Source organism: Phocoena phocoena, chromosome 1, assembly GCF_963924675.1.
Source record: "Phocoena phocoena chromosome 1, mPhoPho1.1, whole genome shotgun sequence".
NCBI lineage: Eukaryota > Metazoa > Chordata > Mammalia > Artiodactyla > Phocoenidae > Phocoena > Phocoena phocoena.
The window spans coordinates 121,529,631-121,547,722 of record NC_089219.1 but is presented as its reverse complement, the minus strand read 5'-3'; the positions used below and the strand labels follow the sequence as shown (position 1 = coordinate 121,547,722).

The 18,092-nt window shown below is 34.1% G+C and overlaps 1 pseudogene; it reads right to left on the bottom strand.

Moving 5' to 3' along the window:
* Positions 1–8,988: 8,988 nt before the first annotated feature.
* Positions 8,989–18,092, bottom strand: part of LOC136142056 (protein piccolo-like) — a 31,262-nt pseudogene continuing 22,158 nt past the window's right edge.

Sequence of the window (18,092 nt, the reverse complement as noted above, 5' to 3'; positions counted from 1 at the left end):
ATCTCTAATTAATTTCATTAATATTCCTACCTTCTCCAAATAGATCATTTTCAAACACTTTCTCTCCTCCTATACTTGGTTATATCCCAGTGAACTGTAAAGATTATGAGAGAGTACCATACCAGAACAAATAACAAAATAATTCTATTTTCAAATATTTCTAAACATGATGGTGTCTGTGCATATAAACTTAAGTCAATGACTAACTGCAATGTTCTACTTCAATTTCAGTTGAAGACAGACAAAACTCATGCTTTTGTCATTCTTCAAATTTTTCCCACATATCTTTAATCAGTTATTCGATAAATATTACTAGGATGGGAGATTTATGGGGACAGTGATTTTTGTCTATTGTGTCCACTGAAGAACCACTAACACTTTGAAGAATTTCTAAAATATACTATTCATTAAAAAAAATGTGTAAAACAAAACAAAACAAACAAACAAAATGTGTGTATGAATGTGAATAAATGATGAGCAACTAATATGGGTAATTCAGATAATATTTTCTATAAATGATAAATACATATTTTCAGAATTTCCTTTTTAGCTTTAATTATTTAAAACCACAATAAATTATATGTTTGGAATTAAGGATCAAGGATTAGGTAAGAGGTAAGAAAACAACATTTCCTCAAATTTGAATCAAAGGGATGATCTTCAGAGTTTCTATTGTTATTTATGCCAACAATGAATTTGCAATGTATAGGACCACTAATATAGATAATACAATAGAAGATTAAAGAAACAAATAATTTATAAATGTTTTTCCAATAAATTTTATCACCAAAATAAGGACACAAATAAAATGTGTTCTACCTTTATAATACTCCCTCTCATTCTACCTTAGGCTAGGAACAACTTGATTAAAGTTGATAGACAACTTACCAGTCAAACTGCAAATGTAAATAATGAAATTGGACATATAATCATAACTTAATCAAAATCATGCCCAATAAAATATTTAAAATAAGAATATAAAATGAAAAATCATTTCTCAATCTTAAATTATAAATTAACATTAAATAAGAAAAGAAAGTAGGGGTTCCAAAATGCAATACAAGATATAAAAGGCATAGAAAATTTAGAGGTAAATATGATAATTATATCTTATAAGAAATTTCTAATTATCCAACATCATTGACTACTGGAAAAATTACGATTGTGCTCAGGTATAAATCAGTGACTCTTCAATATTTTGGTCTCAAGACCCCTTTTCCAGTCTTAAATACTGTTGAATTTCTTAAAGAACTTCACTTTATGTGAGTTATATCTATCAATATTTATCATATTCAAAATTAAGAAAAATTTAACATAAGCAGTTGACAAATACATATTCCATTAGTCATCAAAGCAATGATGTCATGACATCTCATGGAAATGTCGGAAAAGTCCACTGCACACTAAGGAAGGAATGAGAGTAAAAAAGGAAAATAACATCTTAAGAGTCTTAAGAATTTTTTGACCTTGTAGAGTCCTGCAAAGATCTCTGGGACACCTAGGGATCAATGGACACATTTTGAGAATTACTGGTCTACATCTACAGTGATGAAAATGAGGTATGAACTGTGAAAATGAAAAAAAAAAAAAAGAAACAATTAGCACCAGCTTTTTTTGACAATCATCTTAAACCAGTATATACATGACAATCATTCTATGCTGTCTTTTATTTTTTATTTTCTGCACTAAAAAAATCAAGTTCTAATGCCTTACTTGGAAAGATTTATTATTATTATCATCACCCTTTTAATTTCTCTAAGCTTCTTCAGAATTTCTTTCACCCAGAACTTCACAACTCTAGAATTATAAGGTCTGAGTTAAATATTATATGTATCATAAAAATTTGCTTGTCTGCTCTAATTTTGCCTAAAAAACCCCACAAAAAACTATATTACACAGAAATCCAGAGCAGATAATGAAATTTGGCAGGCATAAAACAATGCAAATTCTTTCCCAAACGGCTTTTCTCTACATTAAGTCTCTTCAATTTTCTTGTACATTAATAGTTGGATGGAGCCAAAGTAGTTATTTACTTTAAAAACGTCAGTAGCAATGAGAATGCTTTACAGAAAACTAAAAGTATATATAGAAAGTATATATATATCCATATAGAAAGAAATTTGAATTGTGTAGTATAAAAATTACATTTTCTCTCTCTAGACTCCGACCTCATTTTACCTAAAGAGTCAGATAAAAATATAATGTGACCTATATGTATAACTGAATCACTTTGCTGTATACCAGAAACTAACACAGCATTGTAAATCAACTATACTTCAAAAACAATTTTTAAATAAAAATAAAAGCTATAAGATCTCTGAAAAAAATAATGTGACCTATAGAACTTAAAATAATGTGGTTTTTAGTTTCAAATGTCTTAATGAGGAAAAGTAGATTTTGCTTCTGTGTTCTTTTAAGAACAAATAAAGTAGAAGTAGAAATTTTATTTCATTGTCTTTCTTATGTTTAGAAATAGGGACCTACCTCCTGACTTTTTCTTTTTGTTTTAATTTTTTTTTTTTTTTTGTCCGCACTTTGAGGCTTGTGGGATCTTAGTTTCCCAACCAGGGATTGAACCCGGGCCCTTGGCAGTGAGAGTGTGGAGTCATAACCACTGGAACACCAGGGAATTCCTACCTCCTGATTTTCATCAAGCATTTTCTTCTTAAAAACTTATCTGTTCTTGTTTGATTTGTAATATTAATATTTTGATTAGTTTCTGTTCAAATGATCATTTAATTAATTTTATCTTTCAGTATTTTAAAACACATTGAGGTATAAAGCTACGGTTCTATCTACATTATTTCTCTTTATACATCTGAAAACCATAATACCCCAATCAAAATATTGCTGAAATGTTTTCACTTGAAATCCGAAAGTTTTTTTGGTCACCTCAATGATTAAAATATATATTTACAGACTCAACAAAGTAATAAAATAAAAACGGCTATTTTTCACACTCTGACTCATTATACATAAAGATTCCTTTCATCCTATCCCATCCCCGTATGTCCCCCTCCCTCCCGAAGATTATCTTGCACAACAGAGAATGGGTAAAATATCATGATTTTACATAATGTAGTACATTCGGATGAAAAGTGGGAAGAAAATCAAGTAATTCATGGATAGATATCTGGAATTAGGCAATGTTTTTAAGTAGCTACCTACTAGCCTTTGGCATTACTCCACCTCTCCCCAGGTGGCATTTCACCCAGTTCCAGGATCCTTCCTGCCCAGGTGATAACGTTCCCAGCCCCAAGCTCAGATTGTACCCTCTGTCCATGGTCCCGCACTGCGTCCCCATCAGCCTTCTCGTGCTCCATGCTTCTCATTTCTTTCCTCCATCAGCGTTTACTTGTCTGTCTCATTTGCTCTGGGTCCTGCTCTCTGCTGGTAATTTGGTAAATTAACTTTTTGAAAATAAATTTGTTTACACCTAAAATAAAATAATTTGAAATCAAAAAAGTAAGTTTAACTTTGCTAAAGACATGTCATAAATAGCATTTAAGGGACTTTGACATGTTAAAAATTAGGCCTTTCTCTTCTTGGATCATGTATTAATAGTCCCGCTCAATCATATAGGCCCATAGTTAGATCACGTGACAAAGGCACAGCAATACTGAAGCCAAGTTTGATACTTAGATAGGCCAGTTGGTCCTGCTATTCATGTCAGATGAAATGCACATAGAAGTCCTCAGTATGAACCAGTAATTCTTTACGTGGATGGCTTGACACACTCATGGCTACTACTAGAAAAGAACAAAAGTATCCACTGATGATACGTCAGTGAATTCACCTTTGGGAAGGAAGGTGCATAAACAAGAGACAGTATCGTATGTTCAGAGCTATATATTTACTGTCTGTGCCTCCGCATGTGTAGCAGAGATATTTCTGGCAATGAATGTTAAATGACTATAGAAAGATTTTAAAATGCATAACCAATCTTCTAAGAAAATATGGAAACGCTTAAAAACCCAAAACTTTAGAAGAACACTTTGATTTTCACAGACAACCAAGAAATACAACCCTTGCCCCCAGAGAAATAGGCAGAAAACTTTGACAGCTGAAATCCAATTTGATTCTCTCAGATTTTTGCTGGCTATTTGCTGTGTTCACATCATTACAGTTTGTTTTCTTTTTATTTTAAACTACCCAAAGTTTCCTTTTTAAAGCTTTTCTCTGCTGCCTTTCTTTTCTTTGCACAAACACATTGAAACGAGGAATGTTAAGTCTGTTTCTATTAACCTCTTACACACATTCCAGAAGACTTCACCTCCAAATGATCTCATTCTGATTTCTTTCCCTTTTGAACCCTCTCCTTTCCAGAAACAGAGAACACCAAATTCCTTCTGATCAAAAGTGACCATCTGCTTCGGGTCAGAACAGAATGGACCACTGATCAGCTACTGCCTTTGTAACCAACATTTCTCTCCACTCCCAGTGCCCGCCCTGTTTCCCAACCCAGCCACCCATACCACTTGCCCAAGACAGCAGCTCTCACAGAGAGATGGCTTAGTCAGAGTTCACCACGGCAATATGGATAGGAAACTCTTTTGACAGGTGCTGCAAAGGAGCCTTACGGAAAGTGGAGTTTCCAGCAGCGGTCTGTGGAAGTAGCTTCAGGACCTTCTCCTACAATTCGGCCACAACAAGGGGCCTTCAGTCAATGATTGATCTTCTTACTAACCTCTCCAAGCTCTCATCTTATTGTCCAGGGTGGAGGGATACTTCTATCCATCCTGTATGAGTGTTTCTAAACTTAAAGCTTACCTAAAATCTCAGCATCAAACAAAAACAGCTCAGGAATTTTAAAATGCCCTTAATATATATATAAAATGTAATATATCCAGAGCAACTAAATTAATTTTCAAGGTTTTAAAAACACTTCAATTTGTTTTAGTCTGGGTATGGTTTTAAAAAACAACCTATTTTGAAACTCTTTTCCCTGGTTGGCGTTACCTTCTAAAACAGCCGGGCCTATATTCCACCAAACCAACTGGCTTGGAAAAAAACATTTCCAGGGATTTCTAAATACAAACAGAGAGTTGTTTAGGTATCAGGATGATTTGGCACAAACTGTCTAAATCCTTCCCTTCAGGTTCCCTAGCACGCAACTAAACCCTGGAGGGAGAGAAAAAGTTCCTCCTGGCTTACTCCATTATTCTCACCTGACCCATATTTTCTTCTACTTCAAGCAGAAATCTGCTGAAAAGCTCGCCAAAAAAAAAAAAAAAAATATATATATATATATATATATATATATATGAAAAGTACAAGCTTTTCATATATATATGAAAAGCTCTTTAGGGACAATTTCGTCACCCTTGATAGAAATGACTGCAGATGTACACACAGCCTCCTCTACAGAGCCTCCTTACTGCTGCACTTGGCTTGTGCAGTGGGAGGGTTTTACTTCCCTGGTTTGTGGCAGCTTAATTATCAGCCTTCAGAAAAGAGGATCAAGTAGGTAGACCAAGTCTAAATCGTATTCTGCCATAATTTCTAGCAACCTCTAATCATTTGTAAGGACTGGAGTGCAAATAGCAAATAAATAAATGACAATTGTTTTTAGTGAAATCAGGAGAGTTTGTATTTCAGGAGCCAATGTATTTCAAAAGCAAAGGCTTATTAGGTGCAGTCATAAACAAGGGTTAGATTGCCGATTCTGACAATTTCCACCTATGTGTTCTTCATCAGTCATGCCGCCACCCACACACCCCGACTCTCTGATGGCTCACTCAGAAAGCAAAAATGAAAATATCTGCAACGAATCCTTCATCCACTAGGTGTGACAAAATGAGAAAATGGGTGATGAAACACTTTGCACAATGTGAAGAACTATTCTAAATGTATAAGAGTATCCATTAGAGCATTATTCAAAGAAAGGGAGTTAAATGCATTTTGCTGCAAATTTTAAGACCCACACCTAGGAAATCTCAAAGTATCATAGGAATACTTAAATCATGATAATTAAAAATAGAGTGAAATAAGAGAAGCATTTGACTACTATGACATTCACAATTATGAAATATTTGCAGTAAGAAAATGAAGTAAGAAATCAACTGAACTTATTTGATGGAAAAAAAGGTGAGAGGTGGAATTTTAAGTACTCTTGGACAGTACTAGTAAGGCTAACTAGAAAAGGGAAACTGCTTTGGTGATAGTCTATAAACTGGGCTCAGTAAATGCATATCCACAATTATCTTAATATTTAAGCTGTTTCCTTAATTGCCTGCTAATTCAAGGAACATGACAGTGGTTTGCCCTTTGTACTGCCACATACATCCTCAATTGCTCCTGAATATCTGATTAGTTGGGACAAAAGCATATTAAATTTTAAAATTTTCTGAGAATACAGAGAAATGCAATAGGAAAGTACAAGTCTTAATTTTAGTTTTGTGGAAAGTACAGGATCATAGAATTAAGTGTTTTCGGGCTGGAAGGGACTTAAGGGGGCAAACACTGCTATCGTTTTTTTTAATCCTTTCTTTGATATATGTTTTTAAATCAATTAAATTTAAATTTGAATTACAATGAAGATGATTTTATAATCACCCTGGTTTGATCCCTGTCACTGGCAGTGAGTGGCATTCTTTCTTGGGGAAAATTCCACAAATTGTTGGTGTCAAGTTAGGGACAGATATTAACTAGATTTCCTTCCTAACAAAGCCACAGAATCAAGTCTAGGTGCCTGTCCGGAGCAAGACTCATTGGAATTGTCTTCCTCTATCCAGTAAGCTGAGAAGATTGTGAAGTAGATCAGATGTGCAAGAAAGGAAGAGTGGAAGCATTGCCTAGAGTAGCCCAACCCCATTATTTATTGACATGTTTATGTAAGCTCTGGTACTTTTCTTTGGTAATAATTCCCCATCCATCTTATGTTTCCGACATGAAACTTTGTCCTGCAACTCAATATTCTATCATTATAGCTCACGCTAGCAATGAAGCAGTAACCTTAAATTCTCTATTGCAAGGAATCAAATGAGAAAGCAAAAACTGACACTCATTTTAAGCTGCATCATATAACAATGGATCAGAACCCAGTGGTTTATGAATGAAATAAAGATACTTTATTACACAGGCACTTGGATATTCACATGCCCAACACATCTGATACACTTGACAACTACGGAAACATGAGTGGAAAAAATGTGTTCATAGGGTCAAGAAAGAACTTTCACCATGTAAATGTGAATGAGTGCATTAACATTTTTTTCCTTTACCTTCTCTGAGAAGTTCCAAAATCCACTGAATTTTTTTTTGAAGTTACACTTGAAATAATATTCAACAAAAACTGATCTACATTCCAACTGGTATGCTAACTTGAATTGTGAGTAGTTTAAACTTTTATCATAGTGCAATATATTTATAGTCATGCTTGAACAGATTAGGTTAGAAGCACGTGTTCCATTCTGCAATATGAATACTGTTAATCTATTTCCCAACAAAAGTCAAAAGATGCCCAGTGCATAGAAAAATACAAATCACTGCAGTCAATACATTATGGGACTGATCTTGGGACTTACACAGTGATGATGAAGTCCTGAAATGCCATGCCCACAAAAGCACATTAAAAAGTGGATAAACATTCTTTATTAGACAATCTCTAAAAATTAAAAGATGAGGGCTTTAAATTTGAGGGATGTTCTTGCTGTGTGCTTTGAATAGTGCATTTCTGCTCACCTCCAGGCTTGACTGGTCCATCAGACATCACCTTCTTGAGGGCTAGCTGGCTTTGGTCTTGGTTGCCATTAGCTGGTGGAGGCAGATTATCAGACTGAGTTCTTTGAATGGGGAGGACTCCTGCTATGCTGTGTCTGTGCTGCTTCCTGGCATGATTAGACTGACCGCTTTTATGTGCTGCTGTGGGTGAAATGGAAACCCAGAGTATGTATCCTTAGATGGAACCAGCTTGAATGTTATTCATGCAAACAGAAGTGATCTTTTGCTCTATTGAAGTAAGTTGTGTTTTCAAATGCCAAAATGACACAACATGCACAGCACTAAAGGGGGTTAAAACTGGCTGTTTCTTTGGAAATGATGACTTTGAGAGATTGAGAGAACATTCATCTATCTCCGTTGTTTGCCTGATGCCTCTTGGAAGTAACAGTGCCCCTACATTATTAAAGTCTCTATACTCATTAAGTTCTTATATAATTCTATCATTTGAAATTACAGCAGTTAAGATGGGTGAATTGTTATGCTTTAATTGATATCGTGACTTCCAAAGGATTTCCAATGGTTAGAAAAAAGAATAACCCTATAAATTCTCTTGTATCATATACAAAGTGTGATCCAACAGAATGGACCCCACTGTGCTCCTTAATGAGGTAACATGGCCTCACTGAATATGCTCAGACATATATTAATACTACATACTTTTTTGAGAATATAAGAAACATTATTTTCTTTAGATTTTTTTTCCAAAAGACTAGAAAGTTTCTCACACGGAAAGCTTCATTATTTCACATGCATAATTTATTAAAAAATTTAAGCATAAAATGTTTTTTCCATTTCCCCTAGGTTCTAGAACTTGACTGTTGGTTACATGACTCTTCTGCCTAAAATTTTTTAGTATTTTTCAGAGGTGAGACTCTCATTGCTAGTCTGCTCAAAATGCTTATGTGTGTGCCTTTTTTTGGTGTAATGCCCGGAAAACTGGCAGCCACTTGTGCTTATAATTCCTGTATTCTAAAGGATATTTAAGTGCACACAAAAAGGACACACAACATAGTTTTGCCTGCACACATCACAGACACAGCTACCAAATACTATGAGCCAGGTTGGATGGATGGTGGAGACAAAGGAGAAACAGCCAGTTTTATTTCGTTCTATGTAAATTAAAACAAAAAAGAACTAAATGAGAGACAGCATATTTATGTATCGATACTGTTCCTACACAAAGGGACAGAGAACAGAGGGAGCAGGGAAAGCACAAAACAAAGCAAATGGGGAAGGACAGCAGGAAAGAAAGGCAACAGATGAACATTAAGTTGCCATGCTGAGGAATTTTTTTCGTCTTTTACTTGGTTGAAGGCGGAGTTGTTGCACGGCGGCTTTGGCAGCGGCTATAGCAGCCCCTGCATCTTCCAGGTGGGTCTGAGTGACGCTGGTTTTGCTTTGACCGCGAGATGGTCCATGAGAGCGGAGATGGCCTTTGGATGAGGATTTCGAGCTACCGGGACTACTATGGGATTTCTCAATGGTGGGAACCTGCATGTCTGGTTACAAAAGGGTAAAACATGAGTTGAAGTTGCTCCAGCGTTCCTCCTGTCAAGCTGGGTCTCACATAATTTGAAACCACCTAAGATTTATGTTAATTCTGTTTCTTTTTTGGCGCGTTTATTCAACTGCTCACCATACAGCTGTGTGATTCAACATTTGGGAGACAATTTTTGGGAGAAAAGGCAAGAGGATTATAATCTGGAGAAGAGAGGTTTGAGAAGAGGAATGAATACATTCTAAGTAGTCTCATATAAATGAATATATTAACTTATAGTTTCACCAAGCAACTCTGCTAATTCTAGTAGAGACCAGGTAAGAAACAATAGGCTGACACTGCCGCAGGAGGAGTTTTAAGTAAAATTCCTGGAGGAAGGTGTGTGAGTCACTGGGATACATGGAAGTGGAGGCTATTATATCATCATCTCAGGTGATTTTAGAGAATGTATATATAAGATCACACATTTACTGTGGTAGTCATAGAGAGAGAGGTCTTTATACCAATCATCTTCCAGAATGTTAATTAGTGCAGAGTTGATCTGGCTAAGTGGAATCCAGAAATGATCTATACAACTCATAAGTAATCTACAGCACTTATTGTAGTCAGTGGCTTATTGTATCAACTCAGTGGCCTCCTGGACGTGACCTCAGTTTTTCATCTCCTAGAACACTTGCATTTCCAATCCAAATTGTAAAGAACCACTTTTCAATTTGCTGTATTTCCTGAGAATTGGCGAAAAGGAAGGAATACTCAGATCCAATATAAAAATTTTTATTTAACATTTATAAATAGCTCAGCATATCCTGGAAACATACTACATGGTTCCCTCATACAGGCAGTAACTCATTTTATGATGAAGATTACTGTTGTGTTGTAGGATAACTGGTTATTGAACCTCCCAAAGGAAAAGCTCATTCCAATGGGAAAGCTGTGCATGTTGCAAAACCCAATGTACGATGCTGCAATTTAAAAATAATAATAGTAGTTAAAAAAAAAATCATAGAATTAGTTTGAATGCACCATTTAGGAAAGGTTTAAGTAATTTTCAGCATACCAATTGTTTTGATGACATGAGGAAAATGTTTTTGATATAATTAAAAAGCAGAATGCAAAACCGTTTTGTCCATATATTACAGATATGATTTATGAGTAAGAATATGCATATGAAAAAATAGGGATTTAAACAGAAGAAACATGCATAAATGGTAATGATGATTATGTCTAGTCAATGAACTGTTGAGGATTTTTATGTTTTCTTTATGAAATACCCCAATGTATTTTATAAAATCATATTAACCTAGATTTTGAGAGCTGAAAAAGACCCAATAGCTCATATAACCCAACCTCCTCCATTTTATAGGTTGAAAAACAGAGAACCAGAGAGGTGAAGATCACAAAGGCATCAACCTAATTATGAGCTGATCTGAGACTAAAGCCCATTTCTCCTGATTCCATATCCATTATCTTTGCATGATATTATATTAAATATTTCCCAATATAATACTTTTCAAAAGATATTAAATATACAGGCACTCATATTCAAGAAGATACTGAGTGAACAAACAGACAAAAGTTTTTTTCTACTTGAAATATCTCCTACCCTTGGATAGGTCAGGGAAGATACCATGGCTTCTACTTTTGATGACAGACAGCTTTGGGGACTGCTGGCTGCTTTGACTGGAACGGGACTTGCCATGATCAATGCTTTCAGTTTGTTCTTTGACAGGATATCACCTAGGCATGTTATCGAGGTGAGATGTGCTAGATAAATCAATCAATACCTCAAAAAAAGTGCAATAAGTGAATAAAATGTATGGATTAAGCTGTAATTCGTTTGTTGTTTTTTTCTGTGATCTGAAATTTATTCAAGGACATAAGTCAAAGGATATAGTATAACCTTTAGGATGATGAGGTCTTCCTCATTTTTCTTCACCCATGATACTGAGAATGTCTTGTGCATATCAGACGCTGTATAAACGTTTGCTTAAATCGAACTGTATGACATCTGACTATTAATTAAATTATTTGGAGATGATGCAAAAAGGTAGAGTCACAAGTCAATCTCTTTATGAAATAAAGTCTTCTTTTGTTAAATGGACACGTTATATTCTTAAACTGGGCTAGTGTTTTTTTTACAGATTGTTTGATTTTAGTTACAAGAGGGAAAAAAATGAAAAAGAATGGCTAATTTTCAATTACTAACTTATTCCCTCTATTTTAAAACATACTTTAGTTCACATTTGAAACAGAGATATTACCAACAGTTTACAATAAGAAAGCGCTGTGTCATGGTTTAATTGGCAACATGTTTTCTTTCTTAGTGGTACATAAAAAATGGTGCATTTTACAGTAGTTGGCATCTTAAATTTGAGCAGATATTAAAAAATCAAACCGCACAATGGATATATGCTTTAGGTTCATGAGAACAATAAATTATAAGGACTTCAATAAATCAGCTTTTTGAAATAGGACAATAAATCAGATATAACCATACTCTAGAGTAGTCCTGCCTAAGACCAAGATTAGTCCAAGTGGCTATACCGCATGGAGCCTGCAGGTGAAGTTCAAATGATCTAGTTTTGATGGGAAAGAGGTACAGAGTGTAGGAACCAAACAAGACCTCATGTCACCTAGACTACTCAACTGTTTTCTATTGTCTCTATCAAAAGGATATTGTATTTTCTAGGTGTTATATATTTTTGGAGATTTATTTTTTTAACATTAATTCATCACTTCTGCTTTAAGCAAAAATCACTAAACAAAATATGTATTTTTGGAATATGATAGATGAAAAATATCACAGAATCTGACCATCCTGCCACACATTTCATAATTAGGTTACACTCCTTGTGAATTTATAAAAATTGTTTTTACTGTTTTCTCCTACTTCTAGTTTTGCTTCTTAAAATATTTTGAGATTTTTTTGTGGGACACTTAAAAGAAATAAGAATGTAAAATGTCATATCAAGTCATTCATACGTGCAATGAGGAATAGCAATTAAATAACCTGAAAATGCATTTGAAAAAAATCCAGCTCATTTTATATTACAATAAATTTATCTCAAATCTTTTACATAATCATTTGGATTCACAGCACGATTATATAACTTTCAATCAAAACAATTAATATTTCATCTTGCAAATTAATTATAAAGTACATCAAGTGGTAAAGTGAAAATTATTTCTCCAGTTGCTATTCATCTATTCAAAGAGTCATTCATAAATAAATTCTATCCACCAAAGAATTTTATCCAGAAACAGTTATCTTATACACTTAAGAAATATGCTTTCCATAAAGATTTAATTGATGGTTTATAATGAAGCAAATAAAAAAAGGAAACCATAGGCTCACCTCACCAAGAAAATCATTGGAAGAAAATCTATCATAATCCCAGACTGTCACCTCCAGTGTTTTCTTCTTGAGCTACAGTTCAAATCAGAATGTCATTAACCTCATTTCTCATCATAAATTTTCATCATACTCATATAATAGACTCATTTATATTTTCATTCCTTGAACTCTTTCCGCTTATGTAAAAATACTTTAAGTTTATATAAAACTGTATACTTACATTCAATATTATGTAAACTGTCAATCATTTTGTGGTCCAACCAAGTATTTGATCATAAGATACCTCACTATTTTGCAAAAAAAAAGGGTGATTTTTACTTATTTCCTGTTATTCTACCCCTGCCCATTATTAAAAGTACCAAGCAGAATCTACATACACTCTTTAAATACATGAAATTCATAGGTTGCAAAAATGTCTAGGTTATTCAAAGTATTTGGATTATAGTTTTTTGTTTCAGTAAATTGCCAAAACACATTAGTAGCACTGTCTTATTTCTGCAGGTGAAATTTAACTGATTTTAAATTCAAGAACCCAGATTATAATTTATATCCAGCTTCAATTTCATAGTCAAATTAGAAATCTTCCAAAGGATAAATTAGAAACCACATTTTAAAAGACAACTCATTTGTAAATTGTTTTCATGGATGTTTTCTTCCTATTCTATTTGTATTCTTTTCTCTCTGAATTCATCTTTATAAACCATCAGTTATTTTCTATTATTGATACAAAGTTATGACATGAAGATTTTCAGAAACACATTGATGCAATTCTGCTTAGAGTCATCTATTTGTTATGACAATCCTTTACACTAGTCTTCTTCATGCTTTCTTCCGTACAGTTTAGTTGCACAATGCTAGATCCGTAGGAAGCCTCAATTTAGAAAAGAGATGATCCCTAAATTGTTGCCAGGAGGAGTAATTCGTTTCAGTGCATCTGAATCTTATTTTTTCTTTGTTTATGAAAGTCAAAATACAGCTAGTTGGAAAATATTTTCCCTCAAAATATGATAGAGACCAGTCTATTGAAATATTTAATTTTGAAATAATCAGTGGAAAATGTCCACTAGTCTTATTCATTTTGTTTATTTTTTAGCTGTTTTGTCAAAATGTGCACATTTTCTTTCACTGTATCTTCGAACTGCACCCAGTTCCTTTTACTGGCTATATTTTTTTTTGTTTGTATGGAAAAATTGATATGAATCACAATCTTTCAATAACTCTGTCATCACTATTTTTATATTAGCCTGAATCTGTCATATAGAAAATAATCATTGCATACCTGTTCCATGGAGATATTTTTATAAATTACTGTTTGATTCCATTCAGGATTAAGACTTTTCTGAACATATTTAGTCCTTCTCTTGTACTCAGCACTGAATTGGAAAAAAAGAAAGAATTACCCTGATTATTTACCTTGACCGATGACTTCACAGTCAACCTGAAGGGCATGCAGACTTTTAAAGGTATTTTGTTTTGAATCACCTTGTAATCGTCTCATCATACTCATGTCTTAAACTGTATTTTAAGTTGAATGCACAATGACAATTTAAAAATATATTGGATGCCTTTAGTTTTACTTTCCCTAAGGTATTTTTTTTTTAAAGAAAAGCTTTTAGGTGTTCTAACTAGAATACAATTTTAGAAATCTTAATCTCTCCTGAATGTGTGAGATAATTACATGAACTATACAGTAACGTCAATATCTTCATGTCCTATAAATAATTTGATATTTAACTTTCCAATAGTTTTGCAATTGATCATGTCAGCAAAGCCAAATGGTCTTTCAATTCATTTTTTTCTATAGAAAACTGAAATAACTGTACTGACTGAGGAAAGGATGAAAAATGGCTGTTGCTATAGCTGAGATTCCATGAACATTTGTTACCTTATTTATTTATTTATTTATTTTGCGGTACGCGGGCCTCTCACTGTTGCGGCCTCTCCCGTTGCGGAGCACAGGCTCCGGACGTGCAGGCTCAGCGGCCATGGCTCACTGGCCCAGCCGCTTCGCGGCATGTGGGATCCTCCCGGACCGGGGCACGAACCCGTGTCCCCTGCATCGGTAGGCGGACTCTCAACCACTGCGCCACCAGGGAAGCCCGTGTTACCTTATATTTATAGTAGATTTGGACACTCTTGGTAAAGTAGAATACTTAATCTAGTTACGAAATAATCTTAATTAAATACAAATTCTTGGTTTATGTCAATAGCTTATGTTACAAATGATGAACCAAATCAAAACTTTTCCTCATTCATTATAACTTGGGGCATTTCAGTTTATCCTTGACTCTTCCATGCCCTCTGATCACCAGTTAGAAGCTTATACCTTACACGTTTAAGCATAACTTATTTTCAAAACTTATTCTAATTAAGTCTGACCAAACATTTATAACTGGCATCAACCAGCTAATAGGGTTGGAATTATTGCCATTTGCTATGAGCCAATGGTGCCCACATAGACAAAGCTTTTCTCTAGCACTCACTGGCTTTTTCCAAATTTTCTGCCTAGAAAAAAAATCTACTTGTTTGGGGTCCATTCACGTGCCTGGACTTCATAAACTGCCTTACCCTAAAGGTACTGCTTCCTGACCCTGGACCTGTAGTTCTATTCTCAACTGTCGGCAGACTAACTCTTGTTATATTCCTGGTCTCAAGCATTGCCAAATTCTGGAATACCTACTACTGTTCCCCAGATGCTAATTTACTTATTCATTCTAGATAAAACTATTAAGAATCAAGCTCCAGTTCACCACTCACTTTTAGAGTTGTGTCTACTGCCAAGTATCTTTTTTTCTCCCTCTGGCTTTATTCTCTTTCTTATCAGACATACACAAGGGCAATAATTTCCAACATTGACTGCATATTAGGATCACTCTGGGATCTGAGTTCCAAGGGTTGTAGGTGGGGCAACTAGCATGGCACCCACATCCCCCTGCCCTTCACCCCCAAGGAGAGTCTTACTTAACAGGTCTGGGGTGAGGCTTGAGCATCAGAATTTTAAAAATGATCTAGGTAAATTTAAAGTATTTTCAAGATTGAGAACCACTGAGAACCACTGAGAACCACTGAGCTCATGTCTCCTAAGACCTCACATTTCAGCCACTGTGAACTGAATCCAATTTAAGAAATGAAGCAGCACTATTCTCATTTGTAACCAACCTATCTGAATGTACAGAACAAGAGAGTAGGATTTGACAATTTTGTCATTCGGCATAAAGTGCAAATAATTCTGGGGAAATGTATAGGCAATGATTCAAAGACACAGGAACTTTCATAGACTGTGGACAGAAAGTATACATTTGTACATATACTTTTTAGGTAAATTTGTCTATGTCTAGTGAAGTTTATGCACTCAAGTACCCAGAAAATTCCCCTTTGACTTAATTCCACTTCTACTTTAGAGAAATTCTCCCACATGTACAAAAGGAATTTGTCAAAGAACATTCATTGCAACATTGTTTCTAATAGTGTGTTAATAATATAATAAATACATTATGATATATTTATTCAATGAAATTTAAGCAGCAGTTAAATTAAATGAAATACACCTTCATTTATCAAGACAGATAAATCTTAAAAAAAAATCTTGAGCAAATAATTTGCAGAAGAAAACCCATAGTAAGTTATCATGATATAAAGTTAAAATTACATGAAATAATACTGTAAATTATTTATGTCTACTTGTATATATATGTATGACAAACATTAATATCATAAGACAGCTTGGGAATTATAGACGTTAAACTCTATTTTGTGGTTATCTCAGGAAGACAGGGGAATGGTTTCAGAGGACTTCAGGGGTACCTGTAATATATATATATATTTTTTTAAAATCTGAAGCCAATATAGCAAAATGTTACAATTTGGTAAAATTGGATAGCAAGAACACAAGTATTTGTGACAGTATTTTCTATAATTTTCAGTAAGTCTAATATATTTTATAACAAAATTCAAAACTATTTTAGCAAATTATGTCCCTTTATACTTTATGATTTTGATTCTTTAAATTAATGACATAAGAAGAATGGATATGACCACTTTTAAGTTAATAGCCAACTTTGGTTGCTACTGTAGGATTCATGGCTATTCCTGTAGTAGGTATACTAAGAAAAAAACACATTGTGCAGTATGAGCTTTAACGTTTCTATCTGTTTTGGACTTAATTATCCAAGTGGTAAGATCATGGGAAAAACATATTAGGGATAAGATTCATAATACAGTGAACAGTGGTAAAATTGTTATTTTTTTCAAATTCTGAAAAATTGAATGCACAAAATTTTAAAATAAGATTGAAGATGGGAATTAACGTCAAATGCAAACTCATGTATTTTTACTAAAATTCTATGTATGTCAGTATATATTAAAATAGCCTGAACTATTGAAATGTCTTCAAAAAGATGTATTAGTCAACATATTTTCTTAATTTATAAATATTAATAATTGTTATATTTCACATGCATACTTTAGTCATTTTTCACCCATATGTAGCAAAATTATTGAATGCCAACTCTGCACCAGGAATTATGCTCTATCAAAACGTACAACTGCAGAACTCTTAATTGTACTGACATACCATTATGTCATGAGAAGCACTTTAAAAAGTAAGCACATTGAAATAATAACAGCTAACATTCACGAAATGCTTTTTCACAGGCAGAGTTCTAAGTGCTTTTCATGTTTTACATTATTTAACCCTCAAAGCAACTCTATGAGTCCAGTATTATTTATTATCCGATTTTATAGCTGATAAGAACTGAAGCTCAGAGGAATTCAGGCATGTTGGCAAGGTTGCATAGTTATTAATTCATAGGACCAGGTTTCAAACACAGGGAAACTAATTTCTTGCTCTGAAACATGGGCTATATGAACTCACTTGATTAGGCCTATCATAAAATTTCTTAATTGCAGGTTTCATTAGCTGACGTGTCTAGTTTGTCTTCTTTATTTTACAGTCAAAAACTGTGCATTCAAATTAAATATATGTTTTATATATATAACATAAATTATTTATAGTATGTGTATATATACACCTATCAAAAATGAGGACAGCTTTAGAGTTGCCTAGGGAAATATTGAATGGTATATCCTAAGACTAAGAGAGTGCTGTGGAACAACTAAGGATAATTATTATAAAAATTTACTTTTCCTCAGATACACTCACATATAACCCCAATTAGTTGGGAAAAATCTAGATGTTCACTTTACTAGGTTATCTTAATCTTACTAATAAGTTTGAATCTCTAGTTCTCTCAAGACTCAAGGTCTGAGTCCTTTGCCTTTAGGGTTAACGAGGGTAAACACACCTTTCTCCTGATCCTGCTTCTACCAGCCCTGGTTGACCTGTGTAAATGCCAATGAGATCCTTTGCAATGTAAAGGATCACTTGCAATCACTTTGCAATGTACACTTGAATTTCCTGACACGCAGAGATGGCCACACAAAGCTCTTCCTTCAAGAACCCTTGTTTGATAGCTACCACGTACTGACCATCTTGGGCATGATGTCAATGGGCTGTGT